The sequence below is a fragment of the Stenella coeruleoalba genome (assembly GCF_951394435.1).
Source record: "Stenella coeruleoalba genome assembly, chromosome: 19".
In the NCBI taxonomy this organism is placed as follows: Eukaryota; Metazoa; Chordata; class Mammalia; order Artiodactyla; family Delphinidae; genus Stenella; species Stenella coeruleoalba.
This window is the reverse complement of record NC_137165.1, coordinates 6,669,945-6,693,781: the sequence shown is the minus strand read 5'-3', so window position 1 is coordinate 6,693,781 and position 23,837 is coordinate 6,669,945. Positions and strand designations below refer to the sequence as shown.

General features: G+C 43.2%; 1 protein-coding gene across 5 annotated transcripts in view; it reads left to right on the top strand.

Moving 5' to 3' along the window:
• Positions 1–23,837, top strand: part of ADPRM (ADP-ribose/CDP-alcohol diphosphatase, manganese dependent) — a 388,290-nt gene that overhangs the window by 272,092 nt on the left and 92,361 nt on the right. Inside the window, exon 7 of one of the 5 annotated variants that reach the window (XR_013824981.1) lies at positions 5,637–5,676. The exons of the other annotated variants lie outside the window; for them this stretch is intronic. The gene's annotated coding sequence lies outside the window, so the exon portion shown is untranslated. The remainder of the gene's footprint in view (positions 1–5,636; positions 5,677–23,837) is intronic. 5 annotated transcript variants of the gene reach the window in all.

Below are 23,837 nucleotides of genomic sequence, written 5' to 3'. Positions count from 1 at the left end.
CTATTTCTATTTATTTAGCCTCCACCTTAACTTTCTTAGTTCTGCATGTTTTAAGTAGCAATGGGAAGCATGTTCATGTTTCAACAGATTGATAATAAAGAGTTATCTTTATAGGAAAAAAGTTTTCCTTCTAAGAGAGAGTACAACTGACTGATAAGTCACCTAAATGGCCACCATGAACCCCTGGTGGCAGCTACCACCATCACAGGTCTGATGGCAAACTCAGCAAACAGACCTAGGACACACCCATCAACTTCACCCCACTGTTTCTTCCAAAGGACATTCATTTTCTTCCAGGGTAAAAGAGCAACATTATGGGGAAATTATAAATTCTATCTCCACCAAACAATAGAATAGATAAAAAGTTAAAATAAAAAACTTCCCCATCAGCAATAAAAGGAAACTCTAAGTAAGCCATAAGGAAACTCTAAGCCACTGGCACTTTGAAAAGTGCCAGTCAGAGAAATAAGATGGAAGATCCCAAGATTCTGCGTAGCTTGATGTATTATGACGGGATTGGAACGCCCTCCACTCATGTCCTTTTTTCCAGAAATACTACCTGAGGTTGGGAGGGGGCAAAAGAAAGGACAAATGAAACAATCCTACAAAATTTACTCATTGCCTTCAATGTGGGGAGGGGCAGATTGAGAGCTATGCTGTCATTCCAGGGTGTAGGTGCGTAAGGATGGAGGCACAAGACTCCCCACCAGAGACTGGGAAAAAACAGAACAGTGGAATGATGCTAATCGCTGGGAGCTAATTATCCCCAGGAATGAGCAAGAATTTATAAAAACAGAAGACAAATACATAAGAGAAAGTACCCTCTGAGAATGCCAAGACCCTCTGAGAAAACTGGAGGATGTAAGGGAACAAAGGTACATGCAGGGACCATAGAAGGACTAACTATAAACCCTCTAAAACCAGAAGGATGACACCCACCCTCGAAACAAAGAAACAAGAGCTTATGTAGGAAAACAGAAAAAAGAGCAGACTTTTTTTTTTTAATAAATTTATTTATTTATGGTTGCGTTGGGTGTTCGTTGCTGCATGCGGGCTTTCTCTAGCTGCGGCGAGCGGGGGCTACTCTTTGTTGCGATGCGCGGGCTTCTCATTGTGGTGGCTTCTCTTGTTGCAGAGCACGGGCTCTAAGCACACAGGCTTCAGTTGTTGTGGCACATGGGCTCAGTAGTTGTGGCTCACAGGCTCTAGAGCGCAGGCTCAGTAGTTGTGGCGCATGGGCTTAGTTGCTCCGCGGCCTGTGGGATCTTCCTGGACCAGGGCTCAAACCTGTGTCCCCTGCACTGGCAGACAGATTCTTAACCACTGCACCACCAAGGGAAGTCCCGAAAAAAGAGAAAACTTTAAGGAAAAAAAAAAAGTAACAGGTAGAATTAAGATCCTATAAATCTTTTATATAAATAAAAGCTAATGGTATAAATTTATGTATTAAAATAAAAAATATTTAGATTGTGGGGATCCAAAACCCCAACGTGATGTAAGAAACTCGTCTTAAAAATGTGAGTTTTCAATAAAGATCTAGAAGTGAAGGTGTAAGCCATTTGTACATGTGGGCAAAGGGCAGGGGTGGAGACTCTGAGACACCAGGCGGCCAGGTGTATTCCGGAAATAGCCTGGAGGCCACTGCTGCTGAATTGGAGTAAATGAGGGGGAAAATCGTGGGGGATGACCTCAGAGAGGTGATGGAGAGTTAAATCATCATACATCATACATGCATAGTAAAGATTTGGGGTTTTATGATGACATGGCAAGCCCCTGGAGGCTTTTTGATGAAGAAATGCCACGCTATAATTGAATTTTGACAGCATCGTGTTGTCTGCTGCATTGAGAATAAGCTCTGAGTGATAAGGAAGAAACCATGAACTGAAAGGGGGGAGTCTTGAAATAAACCATGATGGTGGCTTGGACCGGGATGGTAGCAGTGGGGGTGGTGAGAAGTAGTCAGATTCTAAATATATAGTAACATTAGCACCAACAGGATTTTCACAAGTGGAAGAGTTGGTCTTAGCTGATGAATAGATAGCTCATCCACAATGACTGGAGAAAAGGAGTCAAGGGCATAGGAACCCATAGGTAGGTAGCGGTAATGTTGGGGGAAGCATATGAACATTCTATTGAGTGCTGCCCTTTTCTCAGTGAAACAGGAAACAAGATCCAGCCAACACTAAGATGAGGAAGGAGGTCTTAGAGGCTTGAGAAGAGAGGGAAATATTTGAAATAGTCATCTAAGAGAATGGAGAAAATGGATGGACTAGAAAAATACGGTTTCTCACCTGCTCACCCTATAGCAGCCTGCTCACTTACAAGCTTAACCCATTCCATACTCCCAGTTCGCCTTCCCATTCATGGAACAGACCCAGTGGAAAATTGTCCCATATAAATAGCAGCAATAGACAGCTCTTTAGAAAAATTGACCCTGTCCCTCATCTACTAAACACGTGATAAAAACAGCGGCACTGAAGAGAAAGACCAAAACGAACAAATAGAACGGTCAGTGTCGAAAACAAGATAAGTTAAAAAAAAAAAGAAAACCTTAAAAAAAAAAAAGATCCAATTAGTAACCTCATAGCCCTTTGGGAAGATATTGTAATCATAAGACAACAAAAGTGTATCATAAAAAATAGTATTTTTAAAGATATGAAAGCTCTTGGGAAGTAAACACCTGGTGGCTAAAATTAAAAATCCAATAAAGGGCTGGAAGAAACTGTTAATAATATCTCCCAGACCACAGAGCAAAACATCAAAGACATGGAAAATCTGAGTGAGAGGTTAAGGAGCATGAGAATAAAGTGGATTCAAGAGACACACCTTCCAAGTGGAGCTCCGGAAAGAACCTACAGAGAAAAGGAAGGAGGGCAAGACAATAATATTGATACATAGAAGTAACAGCATTTCCAAGGCTATAAAGCGATGTGTTTGGGGATTCTAAGGGACTTTCTAGTGCAGACTAGCCTAAATGAAGAAAGACCTAGGCTGTCACAAATCATGTAAAGTTCCAGAAAGAACCACACTGACACATCTTGTTAATTTCCAGAAAGATCCATATCAACCCATGTGAAATTCCAGAAAAACGAAGGTAAAGATGGGACTTCCCTGGTGGGTTCAGTGGTTAAGACTCCACGCTCCCATTGCAGGGTGCCCAGGTTAGATCCCTGGTCGGGGAACTAGATCCTGCATGCCGCAACTAAGACCCGATGCAGCCCAATAAAAATAAATAAATAAATAAATACTAAAAACAAAACAAAACAAAGGTAAAGAGACAATTCTCAAAGACTTCAAAGAAAAAGAAAAAGTCATAAAAACGAAGGTAAAGATGGGACTTCCCTGGTGGGTCCAGTGGTTAAGACTCCACGCTCCCATTGCAGGGTGCCCAGGTTAGATCCCTGGTCGGGGAACTAGATCCTGCATGCCGCAACTAAGACCCGATGCAGCCCAATAAAAATAAATAAATAAATAAATATTAAAAACAAAACAAAGGTAAAGAGACAATTCTCAAAGACTTCAAAGAAAAAGAAAAAGTCATAGCTAGAGACCAAAACTAGCCAGCCAGCAGACTTCTTAATGGCAACACTGAATGTTAGAAGGCAGAGGTTTTGGGAGAAATTATTTTGAACCTAAATCCTAGAGTCAGTTATACTATCAGTCAAATGGAGATGGAGAGGAAAAGGCCTTCTGAAATGTTCTGAAACTTAAAATTTACCTCCTATGGTCCCTTTCTGAGGAGGCTGAGTATTTACTCCAGAAAAACTTGAGTAGAAGCCAAGAAAGAAGATGTAAGTGATGAGAAATGGAGAAATGTAAATAAAAGAAATTCCAGTGTGACAGCTGTGCAGCAGGCCAAAATTAAGCAGAAATATGCAAAAAACATCCAAAAAGAATGTCTTCATGAAAGAAAATGGAAATGCATCAAGCAATAGAATGATTAAGTGGCTGGATGATTATAACAACATGGGAAAGAAAGTATGTATTTCTTTTGTCAGCAAGAGAAAAGAAAGTCAATTAGAGACTTTAGGAAAAGCAAACATATTAAAAAAATCATAATCCAGATAGGAAGTAAAATAAAACGAAGCGTAGATTTAAGCTATTGACGAAGTATAAGAAAAGAGAAGCCACATGATCTGGGTGCTTGAAATAAGCCTATTTTGAGTGCTGTGAGATTTGTGACATTGGGCCTGTGTATCTGTCAGGGTTCAACGAGAGAAACAAAACCAGTTAGAGATATATATTAAGAGATTTTTTGCCAGGGATTGGGATATGCACATATGGTGGCTAGCTAGGCAAGTCCAAAATCCAAAGGGCAAGCCATCAGGCAGGGCAGCTGGGCCCCCTGGCTGTGAATTGAAGCTTCTGTCCACAGGTGGTATTTCTTCTTCAGGGAAGCTTCAGTTATGCTCTCAACCTTTCAATTGATTGATTCAGACCCACCCAGATTATCTACACAACCTCTACTTAAAGTCAACTGATTCTGGACTTTAATCACATCTACAAAATACCTTCACAGTAACACCTAGATTTGTGTTTGATTGAATAACTGGGGGGGGCGGGCTGTAGCCTAACCAAGGTGACACATCAGACTGTCATCGTGTGTAAAGAAGGAATTATAATCCTAGACTGCTATCTGGCTCTGCAATAAACAAGACTTGCACAATAATAATACTGTTAACTACACTGGGTTGTTTTTCAGCTTCCAGAACAAGCTTTTAGACAAAAGATTGTTGATATTTTTGTAGGACATAATTTAAACGTGATCAACATTGTCAATGCCAAGATATGGCTAGGGATACCAAAGGATATCAAGGTGCTTGGAGAAGGGTGGTTATTGTAGAAGTCACTGGGGTGTTGGGGTGGAGCTGCCAACAACCTAATCATTCAGTAGTTGAGGGCTGGTTAAATGAAGTGTGGAATATTCATATCATGAAATACTTTGGTATCCATAGGCTGAAAACATGATGTAGAGAATTCTCATCACCTGGTATGAGAATGCCAAATTATACTATTAAGTGAAAAAGCAAAGTACAGATCAATGTATTTAGCCTATTAAATGCATGTCTGTAAAAAAAAAACAAAACAAACAAAAACAAAAAACATGCATGTCTGTATATACTTTTTTCTAGACCATGCATATACTAAGAGTGCACACTCACACATACATACAGATGTATGTATGTATGTTTATACGTGTATGCATGTATATACATTGTTTAGAAAGATACCCAAGAAAGGGAACTTTTATTTTTAGTCTGACTCCTTTATGGAAAGCAATTGGGGTTTATGGAGGAAGGGAAAACTTTTATTTTCCATTTTGGGTACTATTTGGATTTTTAAAAATAATGTACATGTAATACCTTTATTATTATTTTAAGGTTACTAGTGTTATCTGACTGATAGGATTAAGAATCATTTAAATTTTCTTCCTATTTTTCCAGGCTAAAAATATACACACATAACCTAACAAATGTTACTTTATCTCTTTTTAATTTTTAAGTTTTATTTGTTTATTTTTCATTGAAGTAGAGTTGATTTACAATGTTGTGTTAGTTTCAGGTGTACAGCAAAGTGACTCAGTTATACATATATATGTATATATCTATTCTTTTTTGAATTCTTTTCCCTTATAGGTTATTACAAGATACTGAGTATGGTTCCCTGTGCTATACAGTAGATCCTTCTTGGTTATATATTTTATATGTAGTAGTGTGTATATGTTAGTCTCAAGCTCCTAATTTATCCCTCCCCCTCTTTTCTCTTTGGTTTGTTTAGGTTTGTTTTCTATGTCTGTGAGTCTCTTTCTGTTTTGTAAATAAGTTCATTTGTATCATTGTTTTTAGATTCCATACATAAGCGATATCATATGGTATTTGTCTTTCTCTTTCTGGTTCATTTCACTTAGTATGGTAATCTCTAGGTCCATCCATGTTGCTGCAAGTGGCATTATTTCATTGATTTTTATGGCTAATATTCCATTGTATATATATATACAGCACATCTTCTTTATCCATTCATCTATCAGTGAACAATTAGGTTGCTTCCATGTCTTGGCTATTGTAAATAGTGCTGCAGTGAAACAAATGTTACTTTAAAATGTTTACTGAACACTTACTATATGCTTGGCAGTACAAAATCTGGTCATGCAAAGGTAATTAAGAGCATCTGCCCTGAAGGAGTAGGAGACACATGTATTCAACCAGAATATTATAAAATGTTGTGATGTAATGACAGAAATAAGCACAGGTATTATGGGAGCACTAAAGTGCCAGACTATGAAAAGCCCCAAATAGGCACCTGGAGAGTGGCAAGAGCTGTTGTCTCGGGTGGTCAGAGAGGATGTGAGTGTGCCATCTGGAGAGGGGGCAACAGGTGACTGGACTCTGCACTTCACTTTCTCATCTATGACATAGTGACTAAACAGTTATCTCACAGATTTGCATCTAGATGAAATGAAATTGTATCTCTAAAAAGCCCGGCACGTAGTGGCATTTAAATCTGAGTGATTTTCTCCTTCCTCTGACTCAGACTAGAAGCTGAGAAATTGCACCAGGTAGAGGTTTCCATTTTTTTCTACATTCAAACACTAACAAAAACCCAGAGGTAAATGACTGGCTGGTTAGAGACAGAGGAAAGACGAGGGCACAGATCTCCTGACACCAGGAGATGACATGGTAGATGCTCCTACAAGCACAGAGGCAGTTCATTATCTCCAGGTTTCCACGTGTTGTGACGGGACAGTAAGAGGCGGAGCGGAGAGTAGGTGGTTCACAGAGCCCCAAAGCACAGGCTGTGTTAGGCTTCTTGGAGGTCAGCCTCCCTCTCTGCAATGAGCTGTCCACCTCTGTGACCCAAGAACCTTCGGGCTTTACTTACCTCTTCCGCACCTCCTGTCCCCCTCAGCGTCACTGCAGTTAGCCAGTGGCGAGCGGAAGCCTCTGATCTCACTTCTGGAGGAGCTCCTTAAGAATGTGTAGCATAATGCGTATTATCAGAACATGTGATAAAACCAAGTGTGTTCCAAGTGTGTATGTATCTTAGTGAGTTAAAATCGGATGGCATGGGGCATTTGAGCAACATGGAGGGGGTCCTCAGATGCTCGGTTTGTAATAGAGATGAGGGTGAGAAGTCCACTTCTCCATGTGGTAGCACTAATCCACACAGAGCAGGTGAGGTGGGAGCTTCAGCAGCCAGACATATCTTAGGAGCTCTTAAATTCTTGAGGAATTCCGAGGGTAGGAGCTAATGAAATAATTAGCACTGCACTTCTGAAGGGCAGCCACAGACACACTGCATCTAGAAGCCAGCTGGGTATCTGCACAAGCTAAGTTGACAAAGGGGGTTCTTTAAACACTTCTTAGTAATCAGCTAAATTACAACTTACCCTGTAAAGTGGAGTTCCAAATGAATGCCGGTTAAGTGTTGTGGGGACTTCCCTGGTGGTACAGTGGTTAAGAACCCGCCTGCCAATGCCAGGAACAAGGGTTCGAGCCCTGGTCCGGGAAGATCCCACATGCCGCGGAGCAACTAAGCCTGTGCGCCACAACTACTGAGCCTGGGCTCTACAGGCCGTGAGCCACAACTACTGCGCCCGCGTGCCACAACTACTGAAGCCCCCACGCCTAGAGCCCGTGCTCCACAACAAAAGAAGCCGCCGCAGTGAGAAGCCCATGCACCGCAATGAAGAGTAGCCCCTGCTCACCGCAGCTAGAGAAAGCCTGCGCACAGCAATGAAGACCCAGTGCAACCAAAAGTAAATAAATAAAAAATAAATAAGTTATTTTTAAAAAAATAGTATTTAAAAAAAAATGTGATTTCCGGTTTGCTCCGTATAGAAGCCTAGAGTTAAAATTTTAGCTGTGGCCATTATTAAACCAAAGCACTATCTTTTTTATTAAAAAGTGAGTGAAGATTTGTGGGGTATTTCTGCTCTCTACAGTTCTTTAATCCTAAAGGAAATTTAACTCCTTGGCTGGGCTGCCACAGACTTTTATCTGGTAGAATACATAGGGGATTAATTTACCATCACAGGGCTTCAGCTACACCTGTTATCTAAACAAGTACCCGCTATACAAGTACATTAACAAGACAAAGAACAGAGAACACCTGAGCATTTTGCCTCTTACATTACATCTTCTCAGAGTCCCTTGGTCCAGGATCGTTGGAGCCCAGATTATTCCTGAATCAGCTAGTGGCAGGTCTTTTGTGATGAATGTTCCTTCTGTTGTAGACAAAATTTGCTATAAACAAGAGGTCAGTTTCTTAATGTACTTCAAGAGCCAGGGCCATAGGCGCAATAGGATCAGGAAATATTTATCATCAATAATAGTACTACTGTATATATACATATATCCCCATATCCCCTCCCTCCTGAGCCTCCCAGAAACTAACACAACATCATAAAGCAATTATACTCCAATAACGATAAAAAAATAATAGTACTACTGCTTACTGAGCACTCCTGTGTGCAAGACACTTTTGTAATTGTTATGCATGTAGTAGCTCATGGCATCCCCTTAACACATTGGAGTAAGTGCCGCTATTATTCTTATTTTGCAAATAAGGAAATTAAGGCTTATAAACAACTCCCCCAAACTACCAACATAAGTAGTTTGTTAACTATCTATTATTCCAAAACAAATTATCCCAAAGCTTAGAGGTGTAAAATAATAATAAACATGTATCATCTGACACAATTCCTAGGTCAGGAATTCACGAGTAGCTTAATGGGTACCTTCTGGCTCAAGACCTCTTACGAGGCCACAGTCAGGATGTCAGTTGGGGCTACATCATCTGAAGGTCTGACTGAGGCTGGAGGATTTGTGTCCAAGATGGCGCAGTCCCATGGATGGCAGGCTAGTGCTGGCTTTTGGAAGGAGGCCTCGGTTTTTCACTATGGGGTCTTCTTCAGGGGATACTTTAATGTTTTACAACGTTGCAGCTGATTTTCTCCAGAGTGAATAATCTAAGAGAGAGACAAGATGGAGACGTCAATGTCTTTATAATCTAGTCCCAGAAGTCACCCACTGGCACTCCTATTATCTTCTGTTGGACACATAAACCTGCCATGTTTCAGTGGAGGGAACTCCTATACAAGGGCATGACTACAAGGAGGAGAGAATCACTGGGGGACATCTCAGAGACTGGCAGAATTCTGATTGGAGCCTGGGGTCTCCTCTCCGCAAAGCTGTACTGTTGACCACTCTATAATACTGCCTTCCTAAAAAAATTGTCCCTGATGTGTTCAAGACATTTGGATATTCTTGAAAGGGTAACCAATGATAAAATTAAAAAACTCTGTATTGAGTGTTTACTATGTCCCAGGCATTGTACGAAGTTATCTGCATCATTTCCTCATCAAACCTAAGGATGAGTCTCAGGATAGAAGTTCAAGGATTTGCCCAGAGCCTCAGAGGTGAAATAAAAATGGTCTTTATGAACATGAAGCCTGAGTGAGATCAGTGACCAAGTATGAATGGGGTCACTTATGTGAGGGGAAGAAAGAAGCCAATGTAGCTTGAGTCTGTGATTGAGAGGACTGACAGCAGAAACCAGAGTTGAAGTTGAAAATTAGGCGGATGCAGGCAAAAGAATATCATCATTCAACTGGAACACCACTGAGCTAAACTGGAGGGTAAAGAACCTAAGAAATAGGTAGTGTAAGAATTCTCAGGGCACTAATTGTACACTGCAGTTAGTCAAAGATTATATTGATCTCAGAATCTAGTTCTGTTCAGCTGAATGGACTTACTTTACTCAGAGACATCATTTTGTGTTCTTAAAGACAGGGCAACAAGAGATAAAGAAAACTTGGTGTCTGAACATCTTTCTAGACTAGATATATCCATGTGAGTAAGTAGGAAATTCCTTAAAGCCAAATTATTTCCCACCTTAAATGAGATTTTTCCCCATTATTATCCATTGGTTTAACTAATGCACAACTTTACAAATCTAATCCATGAACTAGTCGTAGAGTGTCAGTGGGCATTTGCTCAGAACTGTGCTAACTGGTAGGAGATATTTAGAAGTATTAAGGGATCATCCATGTCCTAGAGAAGCTTAGATTCATTTGGAGAGAAAATACCTATGTGGGCAACTCTACACAGTGACTGAGAGGTCAACTTTTTGAGTTATTTTATTTTTATTTTATTGGAGTATAGTTGATTTACAATGTTGTGTTAATTTCACATGTACAGCAAAGTGATTCAGTTATACATACACATGGATGCGTTCTTTTTTAGATTCTTTTCTCATATAGACCGTTACAGAGTACTGGGTAGAGTTCCCTGTGCTATAGATTAGGTCCTTGTTGGTTATCTATCTTATATATAGTAGCATGTGTGTTCATCCCAAGCTCCTGGCACATTTCCCCTTTGGTAACTGTAAGTTTGTTTTCGATATCTGTAAGTCTGTTTCTTTTGTAAATAAGTTCATTTCTATCTTTCTTAAAAATTAGTTTCCACATATGAGTGATATCATATGATATTTGTTTTTCTCTGACTTACTTCACTTAGTATGATAATCCCTAGGTCCATCTGTGTTGCTGCAAATGGCATTATTTTGGTTTTTTTCATGGCTGAGTAATATTCCATTGTATATATGTACCACATCTTCTTTATCCATTCCTCTGTCAAGGACATTTAGGTTGCTTCCATGTCTTAGCTATTGTAAATAGTGCTGCAATGAACATTGCATGTATGCTTTCAGATTATGGCTTTCTTCAGATATATGCCCAGGAGCGGGATTGCTGAATCACATGGTAGTTCTATTTTTAGTTTTTTAAGGAATGTCCATACTGTTCTCCATAGTGGCTGTACCAGTTTACATTCCCACCAACAGTGTAAGAGGGTTCCTTTTTCTGCACACTGAGAGGTCAACTGCTGTTCATAGACACTAAGCTTAGAGGGAGGGCAGACAAAGCTGTTCATAGACACTAAGCTTAGAGGGAGGGCAGACAAAGATGTGATGTGAAGACAAAGATAGTAGGGGAAGAATGGGTGGAGGAGGAGAGATTTGAGTCCTGCTTTGATGATGGTCAGGTTTTGGTTGTATCTCCATGTATTTGTTTGGGTTTCTGCAAAAGCAAAGCCTGAGATAAAGACTTGGGTGCATGCAGGTAATGCCATGAAACAAGAGTAAGGTTGAGGGCTTCTCTGGTGGCGCAGTGGTTGAGAGTCCGCCTGCCGATGCAGGCGATACGGGTTCGTGCCCCGGTCCGGGAAGATCCCATATGCCGCGGAGCGGCTGGGCCCGTGAGCCATGGCCGCTGAGCCTGCACGTCTGCAGCCTGTGCTCTGCAACGGGAGAGGCCACAGCAGTGAGAGGCCTGCGTACTGCAAAAAAAAAAAAAAACAAGAGTAAGGTTGAGTATAGTAAGAGTGAGACAGGGAAGGAGGAGCCAGTATAGGGTGCTCTACCGCTGTTAAGGAGCTCAGCTCCTTGGGGACGTGGGAAAAGCATACAGAATGCTTCCTAGACTTTTCTATCTGAAGGACAGGCGGCTGCGGCATCAATCCATGGGCTGCCATCCCTCATTGTTTGCGGGTTAACCCCAGAGGCATTAAGCTCCCTGATCTTCCTGACTGTGCCAGGATGAGAGCTGAGTAGACGTCTGTGGCTTCAAAGAAATCCCTAAATCACAAAAATTAAGAAATGTCATAGCATGCCCTTGAGATGGCAGCGAGCCTGGAGCTGCCCATCGCAGCTGTGGCTGAAATCAGAGGTGGGTGGAGGAGATGTGGTGGAAGGCACAAAAATCGTCTGCTACAATCAGGAAAAGTAAAAGCCATTTTCCCATGTACCCTTTGATTGTCACCAGCCAGAAATGTGTCACATCGCCGCCCCTAGCTGGAAGGGAACGTGAGGGGTGAGCAGTCTTGGTGGAGCGGTCTGTGAGTAAGGGTAGAATGGGAATAGATATCGAGCAGGCAATCAGCACAGCCTGCCCAGTGTCAAGTCTACCCAAGTAGCCACCGTCTTCTCTTTCCCCATGTAGAGCTCCCCGCTCCCCCTAAATATCCATGAGTCATGCAACATGGGGGCAGTTATGTTGGGATCTACCAGCTAACTTCCCACCAGCAACTTGTCAACATTTCACTTTGCTGATTCCTGTACCCTCGTGCCCCATGCAGCGTGTGGAAGCGGTAGCCGCCATATAATCCGCCCTTTAAATAAATGCTACCCACCCTCTTCCACAAATTTAGTTTCATGTGGTAATCCTTGAGAAGTGCACAAGGAATGGGATGGCCCATCATGTTGGCAAGCCGTGGGCTAAGCTCTTGCCCTTCACTTTTGCTACTTGACCGCTTGACACGTGGCAATATTCCCGGGTCGAATTGCTCCAGGAAGATGAGAGTCTGTAAGAGTTTTCTTGGAACAAATGAAAACCAGAAGACAGACATGGCCTCCCTCCTGGCTTTCCGTTCTTTGCCTGGCTTTCCTCTGGGAAGGAATCCTCAAGACTCTCCCAACTTGATTTACTCCTTTCCAGAAACCTCCAACACAGGAAAAGGTTGTCGGTGGGAAATTCAGTCCGGTCTCTTACCATTTTCTCCTGTTCCTTTCTCTGTGGGGAAACAATCGTGCTGAGACTGTTACCGCTGGTGGCCATGGAAACAGAATAATTGACATAACAGTGTGAAAGTCATAAACTTAATGAAACTTTAGTTTTTATTGCACTTCACCCTCATCTCTGATTAAATCAGATCTGCATAATGTGAAGATATTAAATTTCCATGATTCTCATTTTCTCTCCCCTGCCAATAGGAAGAAGGCTCTGTTGTGAGGGAACCCTGCCGGTGGGCTGGGAATATCATGGCTCTAGATTTTGCTGAAAAATGTTTTTTAACATTGGCCCACAAAGCAAAGCCAACTTTTGAGAAGTGGTGGGATTCTGGCTCCAGGGAGATACAGCTGCTTTCCTCTGGCAGATGGAGACTTTGTGAAGGTTTGGAGATACCAGACATCAGTGGGTCAGAGCATCAAGGAGACACATTGATTCAAGAACCAGGTCCAGAGCACTGCATCTGGGCCAGGACTGTGAGAGAGCCGGAGACGCGGAGAGGAATGAGATAGAGCACCGCTTGCAACAAAAACCAACAAACATGGGGACTGGGCATGGAATCCGTGCTGGCCAAGCAGTAAACCACTGTGCGACTGCCTTGCAAGCATCATGCTAGGTTCTGCAGAGATTTGAAGATGAATGATGTTGATGATGATGCTATCAGAGCTTTCACTCCCACAAGTGCAACATGAAAGGTAAGTTGACAAAACGACAAAGTGCTCTAAGAATTTTCAGGAAAGAGTGCTTACTTCTAATAGGGGTCTTCAAGCAAACATCACAGGGGTGTTGCCTTTAGCTGGCGCTTATATGTTAGATGTCCTGCAAAGTGCTTTACTGGCTGGAGACTTCATCTTCTTGGATTTTAATCTATCCCGGAAGAAAACAGAAAAAACAAAAAACAGAAATGAGAGTATAATAAGGCAGTGGTTCTCAACTGGACATGCTTTTGCCCCCCTCTCCTCCTCCCGGAGGTCATTTGACAATGTCTAGTGACATTTTTGGTTGTCACCACTCTGGGAGGTGCTAGTGGCACCTAGTGGGTAGAGGCCAGGGATGCCACTAAACATCTGACAATGCACAAAATAGTTCCCCATAACAAAGAATTATGTGGTCCAAAATGTCAAGAGCTATGAGGTTGGGAAACCCTGGAATAAGGGGAAATGCAGTGCTATTAACATGCTACTGATGCCCTCAGACCAGGAGAGAGCCAGCTGGACAGATCCCTACACTAAGTCCTGCCCCTGCAGGACAGATGAGGGATGGTGGGGAAGTGACAGGTGAGGAGGACCAACCCTCTGTGTCCAAAGGTGTATCATCCATGAGGCTGGAGCAGGAGGGGAGCTGGACAGAGCCACACCTGGGTTTGCTTTTGAGTCTCGCTAATTTTCCTTCTTTGGCTTTGCTTACGTGCCAAGGGCCCTTGGGACCCTCCTTGTGTCCACCCCTTTTCTCTCGTATTCCTCCTCCTCTCCTTGACAACTTTTCCCTATCCTCTGTTTTTCCATAGTTTAAGCAGCAGGTGGGTAAGGATGACGTGTTCAATGTCAGGGTTAAAGAGGTGAGATGGGGGAACAGGTTCAATTTCAGGGCCCCATTCCTCTCATTTTAAGACTTTCTAGAAAAGAAGACCTGACATTCACTTGCTCAAGTGAAAAGAAAATGGCCACATACAAACAAAAATGACTGGCTATGAAGTTGCTTTAAATTCTTGGGCTTGGATCCTTGGTTTTAATTTTCAGTAAATATTCGAGGTAGTTGCCACCCATTAATGGATGAAGAAACCATGCCTCAAAGACATTAAGGAAATCTTCCAAAGTTGACACAGCCAGGAAATGATCGTCTTGGCATTCTGTGATAATAAATCAGCCAAAGATGACCTCTGTCTGTTGGTCGCTAGGTTATTTCTTCACTGTAGGCTGAGTTCCATTTGCTCAAAAGCCCACTGGCACCAAACTCAAATTTTTACACATCCAATGTTTTTTTTTTCTGTGTAAATGAAATTTAATAATAAATGAGATGTGCTCCCAGATAAAGAAGTTAATAACAGGCAGAGAAAGCAGAGGTTCAGATGATACAGGCGGGAAGGGGATTGCGGCCAACCTGGCATATTGGGAGACATGAACTGTGTTGAGAGGGGAAGACGGGCTCTGGGCAAGAGTAAAGTGAAGGCGACAGAGAAATAAGAAAGCAGACAGTGAATTGGATATGAGATTATGGGGTTGGTCCCAGGAGAGGCGATTACATGTACTGTTGGGGGCAGTGTACAAGAAGGCTTCTGTGTGTGGAGAGAAAAATGTGGCCAAAGAAGAAGGACCCCAGAGCCAAGCAGAGAAAGACTGCAAGATGGGAGACAGCATCCCGGTGAAAACTGCCCCACTGCGAGCTGCATAGGAAAACAGGGGGCGGGCTCAGAGTCCGCTCTGCCCCAGCATGTTAGGGAAGAACCAAGGCAGCCCAGTGGTAGTATTGACTGGGCACCAGACTCCAGTGGTGGCCATGCCGTCACCTAAAGACACTGACAACGTGTGCACCCTACAGGCAGCACAGCCAATTGTTTTAAAAATAGCCCAAACAAGCAAATTTTTAGCCATTTAGAGCTTGCCTCTTTGCATACTCCAGGAAACCTCACCCCACATCTATCGGCAACTGACAAGGTAAGCCCCCAGCCATGAAGACCCCACGCTGCCCTGGCCCTTCAGAGCTCTCTGGCCCAGAGACTCCCCACTTTGCTGCTAAGTGACAACCCTTAGATACAAGCCCCCTCTTTGACTGCCCCCTACCCTGGAGTTCCTTGCCCTCCTCCCCTTCTGGATGGCAGCCCCTAAGCCTCTGAGCTCTCTCCCTATGAAAATTTTCCCCTTCCTGCAACTGCCCAGTACAGCTTGTTTTATGTTACTGCCTCTTGTGTGTCACCTCCCCTTGATCTGCCCCAAATCCCTCAAACCCCCTACACATTCCAAGTCACCTTCAGGCTCTGAACCCAGTGGTGTTTCCCTCTACCCCATAGCTTCCGACTTTTCAACAAATGTAATTATGCAAGAGGTATAGCTCTAAGCAGTATTCCCGGAGGAGGGCCTGGGGGTCATCTGAAACCTAATACATTTTGCTCAGTACCCCCAAACCTGGGAAAAGCTAGTGTCACCTAGAGAGAGCAGAAAGTTCTTATAGAGATGCTTAATAATAATCACTATGACAATTTCCACATTCATCCTCTGAAAGGGAATAGTACTCTAAGAGCTGATGATAATAATCACATTATTAATGACTTCCGTTTGTGGAGCATTTGCTCTGTTCCAGGCACTTACTGTCTCAGTAAGTGGTTAGTTGATGTAGGTTAGTTGATGAGGTTAGTTGATGTAGCCAACATCTTCGACAGAACCATTCAGGGACAACTTCACGTTTTCCAGTTCTTGGGCTGTGGAGTTATTTGTGTAGCTGCTAGGGACCCCCTCTCCTCCCCAGTTTCCACATGCATCTTGTCAATTTACCGCCTCGCTTAAAGTTCCATAAAACCTAACACAGGGGACCCACCCACCCAAAAGCACGTGTGCCACTCCTGACTCGGGGTTCTGTCCTGGTTCACCCGTGGCCTGGTCGCTGAGCTACTTCTGTTCTTTCTGGGACCATCCCAGCCATTCTCCAGCCAAAAGGGATCCCTACACTGAAGGGGAACAACGCCTTTTAGCTGGTAGAGACCCAGACACAAAAGCACGCCTGTGGGTCCTGCAGTCACTGGGTACCCTGAGGGGAGTGCGGGAGAGCTGTTATTTCCCAAACTTCAGCTCTAGTATAGCTGTTACATCTTCCTAAAAAACATGAAGGTGGCAAGTCCAGAGGCCGGGCATACAACTTCAGTGACATGAGAGAAAATGTAGGTCTCAACCTGGGGATCAATTTCAAAGTGAGAGGTGTGGGGAATATGGGCAAACCACAGGTACCATTCATCAAAAGTCTGAGCTCCGCCTCAGAATTAGGATCGATAACATGTAGGGAGACAGGGCATGTGGCAGAGGAGGTCCAGGATGCCGTGGGGTTGTCTAGTTGCAGGACGCAAAGAGCCAGTGGTGGGCATCTAAGCCAATGATGGGCATCTAGGGCCAATTACAAGAAACTCAGACCCTCCAAGTGGGTAACAGCCAGTGACTCCATCACAGGGAGAGAGGCAGGGCCTGGAGGGATAAGCAGATGTAACGTGGATGGGATTTAAAGCAATACTGATAAAGGAATTTCTCTATTTGGTCTCTTTAAGGATAAGGTTGATTCCAGAATCTATGGAGTGGAAGAAAGTACTTTCACAACAGATCACAGGGTAGAGGAGATTCTGGTTAGAAATTTAGAGATCTCTAAAAACACGGGCCAAACGGAATTTTCTGTCGTCTGCCTGTTAATCTCAAGACGCTGTCCCTGGCCTCCCTGCCAAAGGTTGATCACTACATCTTCCTCGCTGTTTGACCATGGGAGATGTAAAGAGAAAGCTCCTCTGTGTTCTGTCTGCTCGCAGAAGACTCTCAATACCTCTGGTTACCAAAGGTGTGTAGGTTTTTCCCACGCTGGGCAGTTCTCCAATCCTCTGCCACCAGTTTAACTCAATTCAGAAGCTGTCTATCTGGAGTTAGCACAGACCTCACAGGCTCAGTCCCAAAAGACTGCTCTTACTTCAGACGCCTTCGCAAGTCGAGGTTGTCACCAACTGGCTATAAATCAGAGGTTCCCACAACCGTCTCCTAAAGTACCATCCTTGGCTAGAATGGCTCACAGATCTCAGGAACAGTTTGCCTACTAGATGACTGGTTTATTTCAAAGGATATAAGTCAGGAACAGCCAGATGGAAGAGATGCAGAGAGCAAGGTGTGTGGGAAGGGGGCGCGGAGATTCCACACCCTCTCTGGGCTCGCCGTCCTCCCCAAATCTCCATGCCCTCATCAGCCTGGAAGCTCTTCAGACCCCTCAGTTTGGATTTTTTTATGGAGGCTTCATTACACGGGGATGGTTGATTAAATCACTGGCTATTTGGTGACTGGACTAATTCTCCAGCCCCTCTTCTGTCCCTGGAGGTCAAGATGGGGAAGGAACAGGAGGCTGAAAATTCCAACCCTCTGATCACGTGGCTGTGTCCCCTGGCAACCAGCCCCATCCCTAGGGGCTTCCCCAAAAAGTCACCTCATTAACATAAACTCTGGTTTGGCTGAAAGGGGCTTGTTATAAATAACAGAAGACACTTTTATGGCTCTTATCCCTTAGGAAATTCCAAGGGTATTATTAGGAGCCCTGTGCCAGGAATTCTTTGGGTGAAGACTAAAATATATGTTTCTTATTATAAATCACAATATCACAGGAGGCTGAGTGTGGGAAGGGTCTTTCCAGGCTGCATCCAGTGTGCGCCCACCCATGTGTCAAATCCCCACATGCCCCACTCCTTCCCTAACTCTGGTGTCCTGCTCCTGTCTGGTCTGGATCATACCTTGAGGTCTACCTGATTCCAGGTCCAGGCCCAGCTCACTCAGATTGATTTGACAGCTGCCCGGAAGGACAGCATTCTCAATGCCAATGTCTTCATTTCTCCAAGTGCCATTCACGTGGCCCTGTTTTCCGACATGAGCCTCTAGTATCAGGAATGATGGCCCCTGTAAAAGATGCCTCACAGCCTACGATGGTGACTCATCACAGTGACACAAGGAGACACTTTGCTCGTGAAACACAGCAAAGCCCTTTGGAGAGAAATGATCTTCCTGAAGCATATTCAAGAAAACCAACGAGGCAGACGTTGCAATTCTCCCGGCCTCAGACACATCCTGAAACTGTCTCTTTCCATGTTCTCGGGTTTGTTCCACGTGCTGCGTCTCACCAAGTACCTTCTGGTCTCCTCCACGTGCGGCGAGGGCTTCTCCCCAGGGAGCCCCAGCACACACTCTCAGAGCCCCAGAAGGACTCCGGTGTGTGTGCGAGGTCTCATGACGTCTCCTGTGCAGAACTGAGCACAAGGGCAGATTGTATGTGGGAGGAGATGTTCTCTTGGTGTCTGCTCTAAATGTTGTTGCTGAGTTCCTCGTTCCAACAGAGGGAAATGAATGGGGATTGCCTGAACTACACTTGAGCTGAAACAAATGAGATAACTGGGATTATGGGGACTCTGCAGAAAGAGTTTTCCTTTTTCTCTTTTTATCCCTAACTAAGATCTATGAGTAAGTTAGTGGACAGTTCGCTGGCAGACCTTTTCCCACCCTTCCCTCTACTCTGCTTCTACTGGACAGCCCCCACTATTGCCTCAGCTTCTGAGCTCTGGAAACATCTTCTGTGGTCCCACCCCTACAGTAGCGGTGACCTCCACTGTCACTAATCTTGACTTCCCAGCTCTTCTAACACCTGTGTAACCAATTCCCTGAATACAAGTCCTTCTGTTTTAAAGACCTCTAGTTCTTCCTCTTTTCTGGCTGATCAAGTTCTTAAATAATAGCTAATAGCTAACACTTTTATGGCATTAGGGCATGCTTTACATTATTAATTCATTTGATCCTCATAACTTTCCTCATGAAGTGGGTACTGTCATTCTCCCCATTTTACAGATGTGGAGACTAAGGAATAGACAGGTTCTATGGTAAATTAGTGGTGGAGCTGGGGTTCAAGATGGGTTCTGAAATCCATGCTCTAAAAGCACAACATGCAACACACACACACACACACACACACACACACACACACACACACTCACAAATTATCTTCAATCGCAGAATTTTTGAGCAAGGGCACATTAGGGTAATGGTTCTCAAAGTGCAGCTCCCAGACCAGCAGCCTCACCATGACCTAGGAACTTGTTAGAAATGCAGATTTTAGGCTCAACCTCTGACCTACTGAGCCAGAAATGGAGAGAAGGAGAAACATTCTGTGTTTTAACACGCCCTGCAGATGATTTGGATGCTCGTAAAGTTTGAGAACCAGTGCTTTACAGCATGGTTCCATCCTTGGATGCTGAGGTCTTGGAACAGTTCCTGGGCCACTGTGATTCTCTCCCTGGAAACCAAGCAGCAGTTGATTCACCTCCCTCTCACCTCCCCAGCTTCCATCACTTCTTGTTCTGCTTGGCATGGCTCCTTTAAGTGGCTGCACATATCCTTTCATCCTGGACAAGATACTGTGGTAGGCAGAATCATGGGCCCTCAAAGATGTCCACATCCTCTCAGTGGTTAAGAATCCACCTGCCAATGCAGGTTCGAGCCCTGGTCCGCGAAGATCCCACATGCTGTGGAGCAACTAAGCCCGTGCACCACAACTACTGAGCTTGCGCTCTAGAGCCCGCGAGCCACAACTTCTGAAGCCGGTGCGCCTAGAGCCTGTGCTCCACAACAAGAGAAACCGCCGCAATGAGAAGCCCACACGCCACAACGAAGAGTAGCCCCCGCTTGGCACAACTAGAGAAAGCCCGCGTGCAGCAGTGAAGACCCAATGCAGCCAAAAACAAATAAATAAATAATTTTTTTAAAAAGAAATCTTTAAAAAAAAAAAATGTGTCCGTCTGCTAGTCCTGGGGCCCTTTGAATATGTTATGTTCCAGGCCAGGGGGACTTAAGATTGCTAATCAGATGACCTTAAAATAAAGAGATTATCCTGGATCATCAGGGTGGGTCTAGTGTAATTATAAGAGTCCTTAAAAGGAGAAGAGAGAGGCAGAAGAATCAGAACAGGAGAGATGGCTGATTTTGAAGATGGAGGAAAACGACACAAGCCAAGGAATGCAAGCCGTGTCTAGAAGCTGGAAAAGGCATGAAAATGGATTGTCTCGTAAAGCTTCTAGAAGGAACTCAGTCCTGCTTACCCCTTGATTTTAGTCTATTGAAACCCATTTTGTACTTCTGACCTCCAGAACTATAAGGTAATAAATTGTGTTGATTTAAGCTCTGAGTTTGTGGTAAATTGTTACAGCAGCAGTGGAAAACTAATACACGCTCCATAAAAGACATTCTAGGGCGTATCTGACAGCTGTGGTCCTAACCACCCTTTTCAACTCATCTCTCACACCTCTCCCTTTCCCAGTCTTGTCCTAGCTTTTTGCACTTGCAAATCTGGGTCGATATTCCCCCCCTGTGCTTTGCCTAAATCCTGTCGCTGTGTCCTCTGGAACACCCACTCTAAGACCAGCTATCTCCCCTCTAACTTCAGTCTTCTCTTGAAACGTTCCTTATCTGGTGCTGGACACCCTCTGAAAGCCCTGGTGTCTCTGAAGGCCACTCTGGCAGGAGTTGAGTTTTCTTTCACAGCCTGAGGCCTTCAGGGTCAGGAAGTAATTTCAGTGTCTTCCTAATTCGCCATTGCCACCTCCAGACCATTGGCTCTTCTCCCTCCTACAAAAACTCTTTCTTATTTCAAGTTCATGCTACACAGCTCTCGTACTCTCTCTCGCTTCTCATTCCTGCCATCTATTAGCCTGCCAGTCACTGCCCATCACCCACTGAAGATGTCAGGTCTTACAGTCTTCCTGTCCCCTCTACTCCTGCCAACATTCTTGATGAGAAGAACATCTATGGCAATGACCCAAACAGCACCCTGGCCCCTCAGTCCCTTGATTCATCACCACCAAAGATATCTTCTAACTCTACATCATCTGCTGTCTTCTGTGGTCACACCTAACCCTTCTCACCCCCCATAACCGTATCTCCCTCAAAACTCGAACTTTGAGTTCAACCCTATAATCAACATTTCTGGGTCTTTTACTCTGGTTTCCCCCAATGCTACAATCCTTTGATTTCATGGGGACTTTCAAATCTTATCCTCACTTTTCTAATCACCCAGCTACCAAACCATGGTTCATTAGTTTAATAATCACGTCTTTGCAAATATTCCCAGTCCCTTGACCTCTCCCCTCATCTCACTGTCCTGCTCACATGGTAAATTCCAGCCATGGTGGAACCCCACATTCCTGCCTTCTCCATGCCATCACGTGAGCAGCTGAGCTTTGTGTAGAAAATCACAGATCCGGGTTAACTTCTTTGCCTTAAAAGTCACAGCTGTTATCCCCATGGCAGCCCTCCATTCTGCCTAATACATGCCTTCACTGCTATATTCTCTTCTCCACACCCTGAGATGACTATTTCAATAGTTTCCTTTCTGCTCATACCTTTCCCACCCTCTCCTCTCCCACACACTCTTGGTGGGTGATCTCCCCTCATGCTTACTGAGAAAATGTAAGTCATCAGGCAGAAGTGCTCTCAACTTCCCATCAGCAAATCTGTAAGTGTTCATTTTTACCCACCTTCTCCTTTTCCCCTCCTTTTGTAATGAAGAAAGCATTTCACCACTAGCCCAAATTGCATCCTTCCACTGCTGTCCTGAGTGCCGGTCCCTTTTGCTCACCCAAGGAATTTACTACTTTGGCTTTCCTTTCTCTTTCCCTTACCATAGGCCTTTCTGGAAGGAAATCTATTGCTGTAAATGCTTATATTAGACACAAAGAAAGGTCTAAAATAAGTTGTCTAAGTGTCCACTTTCAGAAATTATATAAAGACTTGGAAAATAAACTGAAAATAAGTAGAAAGAAAGGAATAATTGAGATAAGAGCAGAAAACAATGAAATTGGAAAACAATCAACAAAGCCAAAAGTTAGTTCTTTTGATCAAAAGATTAGCAAAACTGCTAAGCCCCAAACAAGACTGATTAAGGAAGAAAGGGAATGAACACAATTGATCGTCTCAGAAATGAAAGTGGGATTACTGTTACAGATTGTATAATTATCAAAAGGATTAAAAGGGGATGCTGTGAATAGCTTTATGTCAACAAAATTGACAGTGTAGATGAAATGGCCAGTTCCTTAAAAAACTCAAATTATCAAAATGGACACAAAACAGCCTTCTGATCTACCAAAAAAACCTAATCTGGTTATGAAAAACCTCAACATGGAGACAACTTCAGTCCCAAGTGGTTTCACTACAGAATTTCATCAAATATTTGAGGAAGAAATAAGACCAAGTTTACACAACCTATTTCAGAAAAGAGTGATGAACTAATTTTGAAGGCAACAAAGAAGCAAAAGAAGTCAGACACAAAAAAGTGTGGTTTTTATAATTTTATTTAGAGGAAGTTCTAGAATAATTAAAACGAATTTATTGTGGAAAACTTCAAAACAGTGGTTTCCTCTGCTGGGGTAAGATTAACTAGAAGGGGATGCTAGGGAAATTTCTGGAATCATAGGAATGGCTTACGTGGATGTCAAAATCATACATTGTGCATTTCAACATACGTAAATTGAACGAATAAATGCTCAAGAAGAGTGGAGAACAGGTGGAGACAGGGATGAAACAGACTGGCAGAAGACAGTTGTTGAAGTTGGGTGGTGGGTGAATGGGGGTTTGTTACCTTATTCTGTTTGTGTTGTGTATGTTTTAGATTTTCCATAATAGTTTAAAATGGAGTAATCATGAAGTTTGATTTTGTAAAGTGAGATATTATATTTGTATATCACACCATTTCAAATCTGCATACTTCAGATTTGTACAAAATAGAGTACATTTTTAATTTCCTTCCAGTCTTCTTTTGAGAATTGTTCTGACCAGTACTGAATGTAAAATTTTGCACCCGTCTTTCCTCCTCACCTCATACTGTCAGCATCTTTGCAGTGTTACAGTCTTTGTGATCATCACTTTTAATGGCTAACCCTCTGACTTCTTAATGCTGAAACTCAAATTTTATCTCATTATTTTACTTACATTGAATGTTAGTGCTACCCAGAATAATATAGCTTGAGTACATCCCTCAGGAATACACATTCAGCTATTTATGTTCTGTAGGCCCACCTTATAAAGAAAGATTGAAGGTAGCCTGAAATACAAGATAGAATACATTCAAAACAGAATGCAAAAAGAAAGAGAAACAAAGTCAAAGATGGAGTTGAATCAAGGATATTTAAGGAAGGACAAATCAGACACCCTCCTTTGCTAAAGTAACTCTCAACAAAACATCCCCAGAACATCTAACTTTGAGCAATGGTGTTTAGTGTGTGTATTGGTTGGGGTGGGGTTATAAAAGACCAACAAAGTCTCTTAGAAGAAATTGTTATTTTGAACCATTAAGAAGTTAGGGAATATCTACACAATTGGTAACTTTAGAATAGTTGAATAACTTGAGCTGTTGTTCAGAATAGCTTTTCATCTTAGAGTGGCTGAGAGGCAAGAGACAGGAAGGGGTTCAGACTCCAGCTCCACGGCTTTACAGCCGATTATCTTGAGAAAATGACTTCATCTGTCTGATTCCTCAGATCTTTGTAAAACTGAGGGCAAAACACTGC